The following is an 18,166-nucleotide window of genomic DNA, read 5'->3' as shown; positions in this document are numbered from 1 at the left end:
AGGCTTATCCCTGGAGAAGGCACAGGCTGAAATCTGCATGATGGATTTGACCCTGGTCACCGTGTTTACGTTCCTGGTCACCTTTCCACACCTAAACTCCCCCCAACAGTCCTTTCTTTGATTTAGCTGAAGATGTATTTCAGCCTAAATTCTAAGCCACCTCCTTGACTCACTCATTTCCCTGGCTGTCCCCAGGTACGTGAGATAGATATGTGAATAAACAGCTATTTTTCTCTTGGTAATCTACCTTTTGTTCCAGAGCCCCCAGCCAAGAACTTAGAAAGGTAGAGGAAAAATTAGTTTTTCCTACCCTATGGAATCAAAGTCCTGAGGCACCTTTCACTGAGATGTTTAACATAATTTCCAAACAAGCTTCTACCCAGAGATAAGAGGATCCAAGGATAAGAAATGAAACCCACACCAGACATAGAGGGTGTGTGTACGTATGTGTGTACTCAGAATTATACTAACCTCTTACAAACAGAACAATTATATTACATTGTATGGGAGGGGTGGTTAAAGGTATTAAATTGTTTAACGACAATATTTAAATCATACCACAACTTTTATAACCTTGATTTGGTGCCTTTTTTTTTTTTTAAATGTAGTATGCTTGTGGCTTCCAAATTTGAGAGCGACGTATGTTTCAATGGCCTGGATATGCACCCAAAAATTGCAGTAAGCTTTAATTATGCTGACTATAAACCCAAAATACATGGTACCCAGTATGACAAGTACGAGGATATTTATGGCAACAAGAGGCCAAATTGATCAAAATTAGAACTATTTTGGAAAATCTGGAAGGAATGTTGTCATAAGTGTGGATCTTTGGAAATTTCTTCTGGAAAGTGCAGCTCACTCTATGACACCCAGTGAGATAAGTCATCTTTTTTCTCAGTATTGATGGACCATTTTAATCTCTTAAAAATTATGTAATTTTACATTTATCTATTCCTTGAGTTACATCTGACACAATGGGTGCAAAAGCAACTTGTACATTGTCTGGTCCTATTAAATGCTAATTACTATTAGCACCAGACTACACCGAATGACACAGCTACGGTATACAGTGTTTGCACAGCCCAAATCTCACAGACTAGATCTTGAGGTGACCGGCAATCTGTGAAGTGCTGATTTTCTTACATAAACCTAACCAAAACATTAATGTAGAGGGCCATTTAAAAACAGCTCCCCAAGATGAGGGCTGGAGTGTTTGCCCCTTAAGGGCACAGAGCTGAGCGTTTGGCTCCGAGAGGTGTTTCGGAAATATTTGAATTGGCCTGAGTTCCCATGTGCAAGGCAGAACTGGGGGCCCTCGATGTGGACTGTTTGTTGTGGTTGCAGTTGCCAACACTGCTTCTCAAAGTTTCAGAGACGTGTCCGCTGAAGGCGATGCTATTCTCATCTTCTGTGTGTGCTGAAGAAAAAGGGCACCCCCGGCAGTGAACGAGCTTAAAAGCAAGTACATGTGTTTGCGTCAAGGGGAGAATGAAAGCGGGGTGCCGAGGGGATGACACCCCCACTGTGACGGACAGCTCTTGGGTACCTTCCAGATAAAGTGCCCCTTAAAATAACAGATCAACCTGAACCATTAGCTCTGCTGAGATGCCTTTCCCCAAAGGAGCAACTTCTCATTGTTAGGGGAAAATGCAATTTTAAAAAGATGCTGAATCCGGTTGGTGCCCCAGTCAGTCCCTAACTGTGACCTATGGTGAGCAGACCTCTGTGGGTCTCCTGAGGTGGTCAGTGAGCTGAAAACAACCTTTCAGAAGATCAGATACCTACGGTGAACTGTAGGTTTACATATTTTGGGAAAAGATAGATTGTGCCTGTGGCTAATAATAATTACATAACTGAAGAACCCAAAGGAAAAGAAAAGGGAGTTGGTCAATTTATCCCATTATAGACCTAGTGCCTCCTAGTTCGTGTCATTGGATTTCTCCTCTCCTCCACTCTGTCCTGCTCTCCACAGGGTTATTTACCAAAGAGTGAGTCGTGACATGCATGGGGGCCACTTTAACCTTAGAGAGAGAAAAATCTAATCACCCCTCTGAGACAGAAATCACGATCGTGAAAATGAGAGGGAGAAACCCCCCCCTCTCTGAGAGGCTTCCCGGCAGAGGCAAAGAGCTGCAGTTTTGAGACGATTTCAGCGTCATGTTCCTCCTCCTCTCTCTCACCCTCTCTAACGTTCAAATTTCTAGAGCAACATTTTCTTAACAGTGGTCAAAGAGGACTAATAATCAGGGTAGCAATAAAGAAGAAACAGATAACAGCGACTTGGAGCTAAAAGAAGTGGTAGGACTTAAAAAAAAAATTTAAAGCTGCTGAACAACTCCAGCTCTGCCTCCAATGAGATGTTATCTTGTAGCAGGATTTAAAAAAAATTTTTTTGCATGATTTACAGTTACTAATTATGTACCTTGAGAATTAGACACTAGGACATGTATCTAGTCTCTATTACCATCCTAGAGAGAAACAGAACACCGAATGCAAGTACTGAGTGTATCATTTAGAGTGCTATCTCAGCTGTTCAGAGGAAAGCATAATTTCTAGGGCTGAGGAAGAGGCAACTAAAATCACAGTTTACGTGGGACCCTTTGATCACTGTCTAGGTTAAAGTGAGTCCTCTCCTAGTTTCGTCCTTGCTATTTCTCTTTCTCTGCCAGGCTGGTGGCTTAATGATGGTGTGTGTGTATTCACCCATTGGCATGTTTGTGTCTGTGGCGTGTCTGTCTCATCATTGCCTCCTCAGGGTCACCATCTACAGCCGTACAGATTGTGGACTGTGCAGCATCACTGGATAGGGCAGCGATGCTGAGAGTGAAAATCAGAACCACTGCTAAGTCTACTACAGACACCTAACATCGAAGGAAAAAGGAGCAACCCCTGTGAGAAGGGGAAGTAGGTTAAGCAGGGACAAAATCCTTAGGTAAGTAGAAAGGGATGAGGTAGAGGGAGTGAGAAATCTTTTTATCTTTAGTGGTAGGTGTGATCTTAAAGAATCAAAGGTAGATGTCTGGGGGCTTAGGTAGGCATGGTTGTTTTTTTAGCCCTGGGTGCTGGCCCAGGAATTTCCATAGTTCCCAAGGTAGCCCTGGAATCAGAACACTGAGGTCTGAGCCCTGGAGGTGGCCCTCCCTCTCCTGGGTCATCCTAGATCCACCTTCCTCCTTGGCTGTGAACTCTCAGTTGTGGCAATGCCACCCCCACCCCTCTGAGAGTGTGAGTTTGGCCAGGGGAAACAAACACACACATCCTTGGCATTAACTTTGCATTTCTGCACTTAAAGTTTCCCCAAACTTTTAATACGCTTATACTATACATTCTACTAGAATTTTTAGGCGAGGAGAGAAAATTCTGATTTGATCCTATTTTAATGGTTCCGGGGATTGTGCCCAGGCACTGGTATTTTGAAAAAAATTCTCGGGGGAGGGTATAACTCAGTGGTAGAGAGAATGCTTAATATGCACAAGGTCCTGGGTTCAATCCCCAATACCTCCACTAAAATAAAACAAATAAGATATCCTAATTACCACCTCCCCCCAAAAAAGAAACAAAAAGCTCTCACTCCATCCTAACATTTATCTCAGGTTGAGAAAGGCTGGATGGAGCCTGGATGAACTGGATTGGAATCCAGATGGCCCTGCTGGGGCTCTTTACTTTCTAGGTGTCCATCTGTGTTGCCAATACACCCCCTACACACACCTCCTTATTCATCCCAGATCTTCACAAAACTCCATCAGGCATCTTTCCACAGGGTCGCTCTTGAGGCTGGAGAGCTCTCTTGGCAACCAGAAAAGTATGCAGCGGGGAAGGCAGCTGATTTAGCCGTGCCGACTACCTCCATGTGACTTGGTGCCCCTTCCCTTGGAGCACACAAGCCTGTCTGCTCCTTCCACGGGGCTCCATCTTAGTTGGTGCCTTCAAGTGAATCCCTGACTTTCAGGACTTTGGAGGATTCAAATGTCTAGATCACAATCTGTACAGCAGCATCACCTCTCTGTGGAATGCTGGATTCGTGCTCAGCATCAAAGCCACAGAGGAACGGCTGGCATCTTGTTGCTCAACCTGGACTCAGAGACAATTAGCAGAGAGTGGAATTGCGCTGATGAGAGGAGCAATCGTACAAGATAGACTCAGTGTTAAAGGTTGGGAGTAGGTGGCTGTTTGTCTTCTGACCAGAATGCTGGTGGTTTAATGACCGAGAAGTATGCACTGAGTTATATATTGAGACTTGTGATTACGTGAGAGATCCTCCAACAGATTAGAACATCTGTGATCAGTCCTGGAAGGTTCCAGAGGCCTCTGCTTCACCCCAGCCCCACGGACGGCCATCTTCAGCCCTCTGTGTCTCTGCTGTGCTTGTGTGCTGTGTCAGAGATAATGACATCAGACAGGCCTGCGGAGACTTCTTCTCCCTCCTCACAAATTTTTAATAAAACTCTTTGAACAACAGAGCTGGGCATCTCTGGAGCCTGAAATTAAAGCAATAAGCTGGAAGATTACTCACTTGTCAGTCTGCACCCAACTGCCTCACCAATACAACATTCCAGGGGAGTTTTTCTAAATCTGCCGACAACGTGAGGCTCTCCATCTGGAGGCTTTTTTCCTTATTTTCATAGGAAGAAAATCCAGCACCGAGGAAGAGAAAAAGAGACACTTCAGTCTCCACCAATGATGACACATGTATCAAGCCCGGACTCGGGTGTTCACAAAAAGTAATTTGGGGAGACCATCGCTCCTGAATAAATAAGTGTCCCCAGGTTAGATTTCCCAAGACAAAAATGTCATCACGGTTGTTGGTTGGGTGACCACTGCTCATCCATCTGCCTTGCAGGAGGCATGGCTGCTGCAGGTTCCCCGACTCTCTGGGCTCCCACGTTCACACTGATCGTGAGGCCCACTGTCTCCCTGGCACTGGGGAACAAACACACGGCCGCAGGGAGCTCACACACCAGGGGGCAAGGCCGACAACAGACATCCACATAAGTCCTCTAATGTTATGTCAGGTAGTGCTAAGAGCCACAAGAAAAAAACAAAATACACATCATGGGGCAGTCGGTTACGGAGGACTGGGGATATATTAGAGATAGGGCATTTTCAAAAGGCCTCTGAGATCTAGGTTGTAAATTAAGTGTCTATGTAGGTTGGCCCCTTTTCCAAAACAAAATCTTGGCATTCATTCTGCAAGTAAAATTATCTGGTTTTCTAAAATAGAGACTGATTTAGCCCTGGCTGAAAATGAAGAATTTAATAGCCCCTCCCATCGCCCCCCAACCAACCTTGACTTCCCTACCCTCCTTGTCCCCGTTTCCCCCCCAGCCCCCTTCCACTTTTGTCCTTCTCTTATCTTTTCTACCTACTCACTGCCAGGAGAAAAACAAATGCAAAACATTCCTATCCCTTTATACACTGGGGGATATTTCTAAAGTCCCAAGCTCTCTTAAGACCAATAGGAAAGCTTGCAGCAGCTAACCTCTGCTGTCCTGCCCCTTCTTGCCGGGTCCCCCATAGTGTAGATCTGACAGTGGGTATTTGCAGGCTCTGGCCCAGGCCTCCTATAATGTACATATAAACATGGGTCTCCTGCTAAAAACACCTAAAGAAAATGGAACACCACCAATCTAAGTTCTGTACTAATATCACCTTATTTTCCACATTAAGGCATGGACTCTAAATGAGGTACCGATGGTGCTGTATGGTTTAGTGTCCTGGCAGGAATCACAGTTCCATGCAAGGGGTTTAAGTGAAGAGAATGTAACAGTTGGGTGATTGTGAGTGGTGGGGTGGGAGAAGGAAACAAACAGTGGATGGGGAAGCGGCCAGACATTAGAGAACAGAAAGCCATTAGCACTTCCAGGGCTGAAGGGCCAGGGGAAGGAGAATTTGCTCCCAGAGCCATTGAGGACATGAGTCCTGGAGGCAGTGACCTGAGGGGTACTGCCTGTTGGAGGGGAGGCGAGGAGCCAGGGCAGAGCAGAGAGGAAACACCCAAGCAGGCAGTCTCTCCTCCCACACTCTGGCCTCAACCCACCAGAAGTCATCTGTCCAGGAGCCTAGAGAGTTTGGCCCTAAGGTAAGAAGCAAGGACAGAGAAAGGAGTCAGAGGAGAGCAAATGCAGAATGTGGAGCCCCCCTGCTCACTGCTTATGAGATGCCCTGTCTATATGTGTGTCCACAGTGGTAACTACAACCATTGAGCTTTTTTTCTTCCTTCAGTTTTAACAGCCAAATATTGAGCAACGTCACATTTCGTAAATGGTCTCCCTGATCAAAGTGTGAAGGTGAGCTCATTCAGTTCCAGGTTTTCATTTAATCTGTTTTCCATGATTGGTCTGTGAAGAACTTAATCTGGCCGTGTGTGTCCTGGCTGTGGTCTCTCCCCTTCCCAGGCCCTTCTTTTGTACTTGAAGATAAAAAGGTCATTTCAAAAGAATTTAATGATTTCCTTTCTAAGTAAACTCCTAAGAATTTCCCCTTCTATTCCATTTGTATGAAGGGACTGCCTCTAATTTTCTTATTCCTTCTTATTATTTTTTTTTTCATAAAGAAATGTAGAACTTGAAAGTCATCCTAAGGTCATTTTCCTGTAGTAGAAGCCAGGAAGATGAAAGCTCAGTGATTGGGGGGTGGGGGAGCGCTTGTCACAGCCTGGTTCCTGCTGAAGCCTTTCCAATGACTGCATTTTCTGGCTCTGGCTACAATTATTTCATGAGTTATATTATGGGCCATAGTAGTTCCTTTCTGAGCTGAAATAGTTTCCTTGGCCTTGGCTGAGAGTGTTCTTTTTTTTTTCTTATGAAAAAGACAACCCTTGAGAACTCTGCCAAAGACACACATTCACACAAACCTACCTACTAAGTCTGCGTTTAAAAAATGTAATGGTTCAGCTCATGTATATTTGAGAAAAATGGTTGTTGTCTCCATCTTTGCCCATTTTGAAGAAACAGATCTGCCTGTTGCTTCCCTGGAAGAGCCCTTTCCTTTGCTGCATACCATGTATGAACAGAGAGAAACCACCTTTAAACTGATATTGATCCATGGGCTTTACCAACCCAAAGCCCTACAAAGGGCATGTCAGCTCATCTTAAAGCTGAATAGCATTACTGATTAGACCTGGGATTTATGTTTCTGTGCCTTGGATAGCGCCTGACGAACACCTCCAGCTCATGGTCTTTGTAGCTCAAGACTAGTTAAGGCGTGCGCGAAAGAAATCTCATTGGTATCAAGTGATGTTTCATTGAGACCCTTGAGGCTTTACTGTGGCATGGGAGTCATGTCACCTCTATCTGTAGCTCTGGAAAGTTCAGGTGTTCAACCTTGAAGAGAGGATCTCCACCCACAAAAATCTCTCCTCAGCCTGTTTCATGTTAAATGCAATCAGTCACCTTTCTCCTCACCCCTGCTAAATTAAGTAAGTTAGCTGGGGGCAGGTAAGAATCCAGTGGAGACATTGTCATATAAGTGCTGCTGAACTGTGGCGTAAGAAGCTATAATGGAGCCATCAACACAGTGGCCAAAAGCAGAGGGAAGAAAGCCCACCCCAAGTACAGCCGCTGAAGTCCCTGCATTCCTGCGTGCTGTTTTATTAACTGTCTGTTTCCAGGTCTGATGTCTGGAACACGAAATGTGCTTGTCTTGCCCAGTCTGGCTTTTTTTGTGCAAATCTAGAACCTCAGATGTGGTCCTAAGGTCAGAGGAACAGTCCTTCTCTGTAACTTGGTGGGTGGGTGGTTTGTCTATCTAGGTTGGTGGCAGGAAATGCTCTCTTTCTTGGATATAAACAGAGGAAGTTCTTGCCAGTTCCCGACCCAGAGGGAAAAGAAAAGAGCATCCCAGCCTGGCATCTTCTGGGGTATGGAGCCCCTCCTGCCATGACTCTGGCTCCTGGTAATACAGAATTTTCAAACTTCAAGAGGCTGAAATTGGGAGAGCCTCCTGAGTTGCTAAGCTGATGAGCAGACACCTGGCAAGCATCGGGATCTCTGTGTTGTTGTCTCTTCGATGATAAAGCCAGAGTCACTAATTGTTAGAGCACTATTTCGAAATTGTTGACATTTAACCTGGAAGTCAGATCCCATCCTTTCCCTGCTACAGTCCTCCCCCCGCCTCTCCACCGCTTTCCCACTGAAATTAGAATAATAAAAAATCTCAACTTCTTCCTGGCTTTTTCCTGATCCCTCCCTACTGGCCAGTCTCATTCTCTTCTCTTTCCCTCTGTTTTGCAAGGCTCCAGCCATGCACTGGCTTTGTCTCGTCCTTCAAGCATCCTTAACTGTTTTTTTCATCAGGACCTTTGTACTTCCAGGCCTGTCTTACCTCAAAATGTCCTCTTCTTAGAGGTCTTTTTCTCCTCAGACCATGTTCCCTAAAATTGTGCCTGTGTTGCAAGGACTCTTTTACTCACCATATCACCCTGTTTATTTGCTTCGTACTAATGATGACAATCATGGGTTTGTTGTTTTTTTTTGTTTTGTTTTGGTCTGTTTCCGCCATTAAAAACTCCAAAGGGTAGTACTATTGTCTTGGTCACTGTCATGTCTCCATCAGCAAGAACAGACAATAACATGTAGCAGAACTCAAAATTGTTAAATGAAGTAAATGAATCCTGTTGGTTAATATTAATTTCCAGTATAAATCATTTGTGAAGATGAGAATGATAGGTTCACAGTCCACATTCTCTTAGAGCCTCAGACTACTGAAATGCAAAGAATCACAGCAGTATCGGTCTTTGCTATAAGGCGTCTCCCCTGACACGAGTGGGGGTGCCAGGTGGGCTGGAGTGAACTTGCAGCTTTAGTTTATGAATTAGTGAAATTAACTGACCACCAAAAGAAGAACTCTGGAGAAGTACTCACTCTCCTCTTTTTTCCCCCACTTTGGGTGCAAAGATGGGCAGTGGTAATAGTTCTGACAAAGAATTTTTAATCTGTTTTATTGAAAACGAAGTAATGCTTTTTAAACTTCTGGCATTCCTCTTCTGCCAACTGGATATCATTTCTTCCTTTTGTAATAGAGTCTATAGACATTTCAATTGGTATAAGATCTTATATATTAAATTTTTATGCTTTTCTTTTTCCACACTTCCTGATGCTTTCCTGTAGTTGCTACAGGGTCCACATTCATACAAAGATAATTAGGATTACTGTATTCAAAAATCAGAAGGGAAAGATCTAGTTAACTGCAGATTTCTTTGTTTCTACCCTTCAAACATCCTAAACTGGTTCTTGTGTCAGGACCCAGTTACTAATGGAGTTTTACTTTGAATCAAAAGCAAAGGATCTGAGGGGGATCAGCATCCCACTTAGGGGTTTATGCAACAACAAAATTTGAAAAGAAAAACAGAGTCCGGGTCTAAAGGTGGAGGAGACAACAGATCTTGCCCAATTCAGCCCTTCCTGGGGCACAGAGATGTAGCCCAGATGTGACCTGGAAGGGCCAGACCTGGGGAGTCCAGGGGAGAGGAGAGAGTACAGAGGTGGCAGAGGACAGCCAGTGGCCAGAGAGCCGCGTGGAAGCTAAGCTACAGGTGGGGGTGGCCACCTCTCTTTATTCAGGGAAAGGGCCGATGAGGAGGGTCTCCCTTGTGTAAGGAGGGCAGCTTTCTTCCCCAAGCTGTCTGGAGCTTGGCCCTCAGCAACAAGGCACCCATCTGTACCCTGAGACGTAGCATCTAACTATCCCACCTGAAAGCCACTCTGGGAACACAGGGTGAGGTCCTTGGTGCCCTAGGAGAGGCAGGGTCAGGTGGACCTGACGCAGACCCGACCAGGTGGGGCTGGGGAGAGGGGAGATTCACTCTGTGCACACACATCTCACTAGGCAGGAGACGGTAACTAGCAGAGTTAGGGCCCATGCCTTATGTCACAAGAAGCCCAACCAACATGTCACTTCTAATTTAGAGAACTCCTGAATGTACTTCCTGGGGATTCTGGCCTTGACAAAATAAAATATGGAAAGCAGTTTTTATGATCTCGAGTTCCAGAAGGTAAATAAGCCTGCATCATTGTTGGCCAGCTACTGATGTCATCACTGTCCAAGGGTGAGGAGTGGGACCAGTCCACATCTGACCCTCAAGGGAATAAATACTTTATTCTGCTTAAGAGTCTGTACCCTCCTTAGTCTCTGTAGACTCATAACCCACCTGCCACTTCCCTACTAGGGAAGCCAGCAGGGCACTGAGAAGGGGCAGCGATGAGCATGATAAAGACGTCTTGAAACTTCACCCTGTTGTCTTACTCATCATCCCCACTCAAAAAGGAACTCGCCAGCCCTAATAACCCTCTTGTTGGGAAGCTGCCACAGTGGTTTTCCTTTTTTTCCTCCCTCATGGGGAAAGAGGAAGAGGCTTTTAGTATTTCACCCTAACACTTTTGCAAGTTATTAGGGACATTGTCTAACCACTGGCTGCCTCGTCCTTATAACTCCAGCAAGGGTCATGGTCCTCGGGCTCTTGGGAGACACCCTGAGATGCTGAATGCCCAGTCCTTGGGACTGTGGGGTCTCCAGCAGGCGGGGCTGGAAAGAATAGTGAGTGACCGGGGGACCCACCCTCTGCAGTCTCTGCTCGCTGTTGAGTCTGTTATAAAAAGCCAGCCCGGAGGACACCTGCTTGCCCCTTGGTGGTGGGCACAGCTGCTGTGACAGTGACACACGGTGTGGGGGTGGGGTAGGGAGTAGCACACACATCAGTCCCTCTGCTGTCCTCTTTCTCCTGCCTTTCCCACCCTCCAGAGAATGTCTCTTTTTCCATTTTTTTTTTCTATTTTATTTCAGGGAAACTTGGGGTTGCGGCAGTTTATTTTGTCCCGCGCTTCCTTGATCTAATGTTCATGGTCTGCAAATACTGCGATGTGCAAGGGGGTCTGGAGCCTGGTTTCCAGATTTTGGAACTAGAGAATCTGCAGTGATCAGTGGTCAGTCTGTCTTCCATTCCAACTTCCCCAGAAAGGGTTAACCTTAAGGCGGGTGTCAGCACAGGCTGGTCTCCCTCTCCTGTCTGATAGGCTGCAGGGCTTACCATATTAGGAGTGTGTGAAGTGAAGATTCAGCTCCCAGCTTACACAGCAGAGCTCTGCTGTCAGTCTGAAACCGGCACTATATTTAGTAACAGGCCCTGGGGAACAGCAGCTCTGAGTGGGAGTGGGTTGCTGGAATGCACTTGCGTAGTGAATCTCTACTCCAGTCCCCAAGGAGGCTTGAAGCTGAAGCCCTAGAAGAGAGCTTGGCTCTTCCTCCCTCCACCTCCTCCAGCTTCATCTTCAGGGCATCTTTTTGAGGTCAGGGAAGAAGTCAGTCCCTTCATCTCTATTGCTTGTTTTTTAACATGGAGGTAAGGGATCATGATTGCTGAATAAACGGTCACCGCAAACGTTGTAAACAGTGAATTCTCTCCATCCAGCTCTCCCTTCTTCTCTCATATCAAGTTAGCTAATCACTAATATGAGTGGAATCATGTTACTGCCTTATGATTTCTCTACTTAGGAAATAAAAGGAACTGCCTCCCTTTGGTTTTGCAGGAAATGTATCTTTGGTACTAAAAGGATTTTATTTCACATTATAGAAGCCCCTGGGTCTAAAACTATGTCTTCCTTTATAAAATATAATCATATATATAGAACATAATTATTACATATGAATTGATTTCTTGTAAGTCCATATAAATTTACATAATATAGTAACATTCTCCGAGACTAAAAATAAATGAAAGATAGTCTTATAAGTTGTTAACTCATTTGATGATATGGAAGTAAGTGCCTTGTTTAGTTGACTTATGGTAGCTCCGTTTTAAGGGTCAGTTATCCAGGAACCATCAGTTCCAGGGGCAGGTCTTGTTCTCTGCTAAATTTGCCATTTCAATTGACCGAGACTTTAGACAGATTTGGCCAAGGTCATTTCTGACTGTGAGGCTTGGGAAACATTATAATATGGGATTCTCCTTATTGCCACATATTTACATCTGCTACAACCCCTCTAATTTCCTCAGATTATCTGGTGGTTGGGTGGAGAGTTCTAGATACAATATTGCATAGGCTTGAAGTTTCTGGTTGGGAAATTCATTTGGATATAAAGCCAAAGCCATAGCACGTGTAACCACCATCCACTACAGCTGGAATGCTTTTGCTTCAGAGCTCCAGCTAGGATGAAATAATTGGGCTATTCAGATGGTTCTGGTTGAAACTAACACGTTGTAGTATAATCTAATATGCATGATTTGGTGAGAACTGCCAGCAATCTGGTAAACTGAAGACCTTTGGATACTGCAAAAGGATACTGGGGATCCTTTCAGGAAAAGAAGTTAACTGGGTCAGCAGCACATGCTTTTGTGTGCAGTCACAGGACTGATCATTACTGTTCAGCTAAAGTGCGCACAGCAAATGTAAAATGTAAAACTTCTCCAGAGACGGAGGAAAGGGTTAACCGTGCCACTTCAGTGCAAACCCAGAAGGTGCTGGCAAAGCTGGGGTGGGGCAGGTCCTGAGGATAGAGGCAGGGTAAACAGAGGAGGGAAGGAAGGTTAAGACTTGTGTACTGATAGTGAGAGACACAAGCCCAGGCAGAAGCAGGAGTCAGGATGAGATGCACCAGAGATGACGGTGCCCGTAGAGGCACATGGTGGGGGACATGGTAACAGGAACCTCAGGGAGGCAGTGCTTTGAGGTCGGCTAATTGGGTGCCAGGGTCCTGCCTCTAGAGGACCAGTCAGGCAGACACATCAGCAAGAATCTAGCTTCCAGATAATTACAGTTCATGATAATGATTACGATAACTAATGTTTATTACCCATTATGTGCCAAGCATGGAAAACATTGAGCTAAGCACATTATATGCATTGTCTTGTGTCATTTTTACAGTAACCCTATGAAGTTGATTCTCTTATTTTCATCATTAAACACATGGGGAAACGGAGGCACAGAGGTACTTGGTTAAGAAACTGGAGCAGAGATTCAAATCCTGATCTGACTAGAACCCCCAAACTTAACCACTTCACCATACTAATCCCCTAAAGGCTAGAGATCTTGAAACAAGTTTAGGGCTTGATCTTAAGACAAAAAAAAAAAAAAAAAAAGGAAGCTGTTTCTGGAACTGCTATTTTTAGCTCTACAAGTTGGATCAGATGCTGTTATATATTACAGTTCTTATCATTTGTAAGGCATCGGGCTAAGTGCTGGGCCAACAGAGATAAATTTGACACAGTCCCTCAAGGAATATTGTGATAGACAAATGCGTAAATCACAGTACAACAGGGTAAGTGCTTATAGAGCCAGATATTAAGTACTAGGTGGGGAGTTAAGGATGAAAGGAGCCAGAGAAAGCTTGAAGAGGTGATATTTAAGGAGCCTTGAGGGGAGAGTTACAGCTCCCCATTGACAGGCAATGAAGGCTGTTCTAGGTGGGGAGAGGGAACTGCTTGTCTCATCTGGGACCGATAAGCGGCCCTGTGTAGATGGAGGGATAGGATATGAACCTAGGAAAGTAGGCTGAAGGCATATAATAAAAAGCCTTACATCCCAGAGTAAGGAGGTTAAGGTCCATTGAATTTTGAACTAGAGCTCCAAAGATCTCCTTGTACTAAGGTCAGGACTGAGTCTGCGGGCTAGTGCTAGAAACCTGAGCTTGGGGTAAAGGAGAAATCCTGAATTAAGCAACCAGCATAGCCTGATTAGATCCAGATAAACAGGATCTAAGCCAAAAAATCTGCCCTGCAGGGTCATAACTGTCTTTTGGAATAAATAGATGAGCCATCTTCCTTTGCCCTACAACACCCTTAGCACATTAGTCTGAGCTTCTAATGAAAACTTGTTCTAGGACTCAAAGATTTTCAATTTCCTTTTAACCTGCAAGAAGCTGATTAAATTAAGCACTATTGACATCCAGGCTCTTAAAATAGAAACTCATTTAAAGGGATCAGCAGTCAGAATAACACATACAGTGTCACCCTCTGGTTCCCTTTCTGCCACCCTCCTTTGGTTCAAGAGAGGGGATATTTTTCATGGATGAAGCTCTGTCAACTTGTAGGTTTCCCTGGTGAACCCAACTCTCCACCTTCTTAGTAGGTACTTGAAGAAAAATCACAGAACCAGACTGACTCCTTCAAGTTTAGGATAAAAACCTCAAATGGGCACCTGCCAATGACCAGGAATCCTACTGTGCTTCTGCAGAAAGTGCACTTTCGTCTTCTTCCAGAGAGTTGTTTCCTACCTTCTCCTCTCTCCAACTTCCCACACCTGCCTTCTTCTCAACTAACGCCCTCATCTTATTAAGAATGGAAAACCTGACCTTCCTGCCAGCCTTCTCTACAAACCTGCTCACACCCGTGCCCATCAGAGGTCAGCTCCTGCACTTGTGTGCCCTGGTCTCCATCCCCTTATCTGTTTATGGACCTCCCCCTTCCTTGCTCCCCTCTTCTCCATCATCGATTTCTTAGTCTCTATTTGCTCAGTCCGTAGTGTACAAATGTGCTTTAGTATCTCCCACTTAAAAAAAAATTTTACATTTCCCAATCTCACATCCCTCCAAACAGTGTATCATTTCTGAGTGGAGTTTTACAGTAAGATTTCTGGCACAAGTTATCTAAATCTGGAATCTCTACTTCCTTACCTCCTTCTTCCCCTTCAAGTCTTCCCAACCTGGCTTCTTCCCGCATTATTCTACTGACGCTGCTCTCGCATCTGTTGTGCACTGATACAGCTCAAAGGGTTTGGAGAAAAACACACAACCATGCTGACTGACGTGACTTTAAGCTTGTTATTACTACTAACAGGTCCTTAATGCTACCCAGAGGTTCCACTACATTTCTCTAGTTTATCTACACTCCCAGTCTCCGGAGTATTTTATACTTTTTCTTCTCAGACCTCCAATATGTTCCCATTCATACTCTGGTAGATGACCTTGCTTCCTACTTTACTTTCTTGCTTTACGGAAAACTAAAAAAGTTGGAAGAGAACTTTCACAGTGGACACACCTGAATCGACCCAGTACTTGTCCCTGTGTCCAAACTTCTGTCGTGTTAACTAAGGTGTCCATGGTCCTCACCAAGGCCCACTCCACCATTTGTGCCCTAGATCCCATCTTCTCTTACCCACTCATTCAATGTCCTGGTAATTCTGCCCTGTCCTCTTGATTCATCAATGTTTTTCTCTACTAGGTTATTCCCAGCACCCTACAAATGTGTTCCTTCTGTGAAAAACAACAGCAACGTGGTAAGAACAAAAACTTCTCTGGGCCCCAGTACTCCTCCAGCTACCACTCCCATTTCTTTGAACCAGGTTCATTTTGCCCAAAGCACAGCAAGCCAAAAAGGCTGAGATGCAGAGGTGTGCAGCACAGAGAGTGTTTATTCACAAGGCAGCCAAGCAAGGAGACAGGAGAAAATCTTGGATCAGCCTCCCCAGAAGAGGTGAGAGGCTCGGGGTATTTATGAGATAAGGAATGAAGCAGCAGGGCAGTCTGAGGCATGGGGATTGATTGGAAGAAGGTGCAGTAATCGTGGTTCTGCACAGGCACAACGAAGCTCCAGGCCTCTGCACGTTCAAACATGGAGACACTCAGCACCATCTGAAGGTGAATTTCTCAGCCCTGTGATGTCAAAGGGTCACTGAGCAGACTCTCACGCATGCCTATTTGGAGGGTGAGTGGTCCTGCCTAGTCTTCACCAGCTCTGCTGAACTACACATAGCTGACTCCAAGTTCTTGGGAAAACAACTCATGCAAACATCTTATTAAGCTACATGCTACTTGGAGGACATGCAAATCTTTAGTAGCAATCAATAATTAAAACAGCCTTGATGAGTGAAGGCAGGTTACAGGTAAAATGGATTTGACTGATGATTACCCACAGTTTCATTTGTGTAGCCAACTGTTTTGAAAGAGCAGGCTACACTTGATATCTCTAGATTCACTCCTCATTTTCTCCTGAATCGACCCCAGTCAGGCTTTTCCCGCCAATATCTCTCGATCCACTCCAAGAAAACACCTCTTAACGAGATCAACCAATAGCTTCTATGTTATCAAATCCAAAGGTTGATGCTCTTGTTTGATGGATCAACAGTGTTTGACTGCCCTTCTCCTGGGAACACTCAGTTCACTTGGCAACCCGGACTTCACACTTGCCTAGTTTTCCACCGACCTCTCTGCACTCTCCTGTCAGCCTCCTTTTCTGGTTCTTCTTTGTTGCCTTAGATGGTGGAAAGGGTCAGGGTTCAGTGTGTAAACCTAGTCTCTTTACTTTCTACACTTGGTCTCTTGGTGGTTTCATCCAGTCTCGAGGTTTTAAATTCCATATGTGTGCTCTGATGACTTCCTATTTCGTATCTTACCCTGGTTCTCTTCCCTGAACTCCAGATCCATTTAAGTGTCCAAATGCCTATTCAGCTTCTCCATGGGGATAATTAACTTTGAAGTGCTTGTTAAAAAGCCCAAAACTGAATTCTTCATTTTCTCTCCCTAAACCCTGCTTCTTCTGCAGGCTTCCTCATCTCAGTAATGACAACTCCATTCTTTAAGTTTCTCAGACCAAAGTCACTCTTGACTTCCTTTTCTTCCTCACATCCCACATCCAGTTCATCAGCAAAACCTGTTGGCTCTACCTTCAAAATATTTCTGAAGTGTAACCACTTCTTACCACCACCTCCACTGTTCATAATCCAGGCCAGCCATCATCACTTATTGCAATAATTACATTATTTCAAGAGCTTCCTAACTGGTTTCTACTCTTTTTAATTTATTTTTTGGCCTCTGCTTCTGTTCTTGCTTCCATATAGTCTGTTGTTAACATAGCAGCCAGAATGATCCATTTCAAACTCCAATCAGGTCCTATAAATCATCTAATTAAAAACTTGCAATGGAGTTGTTGGTGGGGGGGAGTTGTTCAGTGGTAGATCACATACTTAGCATGCAGGAGGTCCTGGGTTCAACCCCCAACATCTCCCATTTAATTTAAAAAAAAAAGAAGAAAAGAGAAATAGAAAAAAGCTCTTCATGCTTAAAAAACAAACAAAAAAAACCACTTCCAACATCTTTCAGAATAAAAGTCAAAGTTCACACTGTGTCGACAGGACCATCCCTGTTCTGACCCCATTCCTTCTCCACTCTCTCCTGATATCCTTCTTGATTCCTCCTCTTTGACCAGCTGGCCTCCTTGGCTCTTTTTTCACACGCCAGGCACAATCTTGCCTCACGGCCTTTTCAACCATCTTTCCCTCGGCTTGGAAAACTTCTCCCCAGACATCTGCATGCCTCATCCCTCACCCAGGGGTCTTACAGAAATGTTGCTTTGCTCTTTATGCCTTCCCTCACCAGCCTGTCTAGAATTGCCTACCCTGCCACCCCCACAACTTCCGGTCTCCATTCTCAGCTTTATCTTTGGCTTTCACACTCACTACTATTTTACATACTGTATGTTTTATTTATTTATCTTATGATCTGTCTTTCCCACTATAAGGTAAACTCCAAAGGGCAGGGATCTTTAAAATGTTTCACTCACCACTGTACCTTCAGTATCTAGAAGAGTGCCTGGCACCAAACAGGTCTTTGCTCAACTGTTAACAGGATGAGTAAGATAACGACAGAGAAGATCTAACACCTTTTAGTCACGTGGGGGCAGACATGAATATACAGAGAACTGGATTTAATCAGGGCCCGGTTTCTCCCAGCAACCACTTCATTATCCCAGCTTCCCACAATTATCCATATAACTTTGGAAGAATTAACAATTTCCGTCAATTTTTCTAACAAATATGGAATCATAAAGTGCTAACCCTCCACTGAGACTAAAGGTACTTAAAACAATGCCTAAGTGAGGAGGGTACAGCTCAGTGGTAGAGCGCATGCTTAGCATGCACAAGGTCCTGAGTTCAATCCCTAGTATCTCCATTAAAATAAATAAGTAAACCTAATTACCTCCCCCCAAAACAAAAAAGATAAATACAGAGAATATTTTTTTAAAAAAGCAGTGCCTAGAACAGACAGTACTCAATAAATGCTATCAGTCGTTACTCTTCACACTAATTACTGTTACTATGGAAACTCTCTCCCTCTGCCTCCATGATACCACACACGTTTATGGTTTCCTCTTACCTCGCTGGCTCTCCCTCCTCTACCTAACTGCTGAACATCAGAGTCAGCCCCAGAGCTCAGTGCTAGGCCTTCTTCCCTCTGCTGC

This window comes from Camelus dromedarius, chromosome 11 (genome assembly GCF_036321535.1).
Source record: "Camelus dromedarius isolate mCamDro1 chromosome 11, mCamDro1.pat, whole genome shotgun sequence".
NCBI lineage: Eukaryota > Metazoa > Chordata > Mammalia > Artiodactyla > Camelidae > Camelus > Camelus dromedarius.
Note: the sequence above shows the minus strand (reverse complement) of the source record.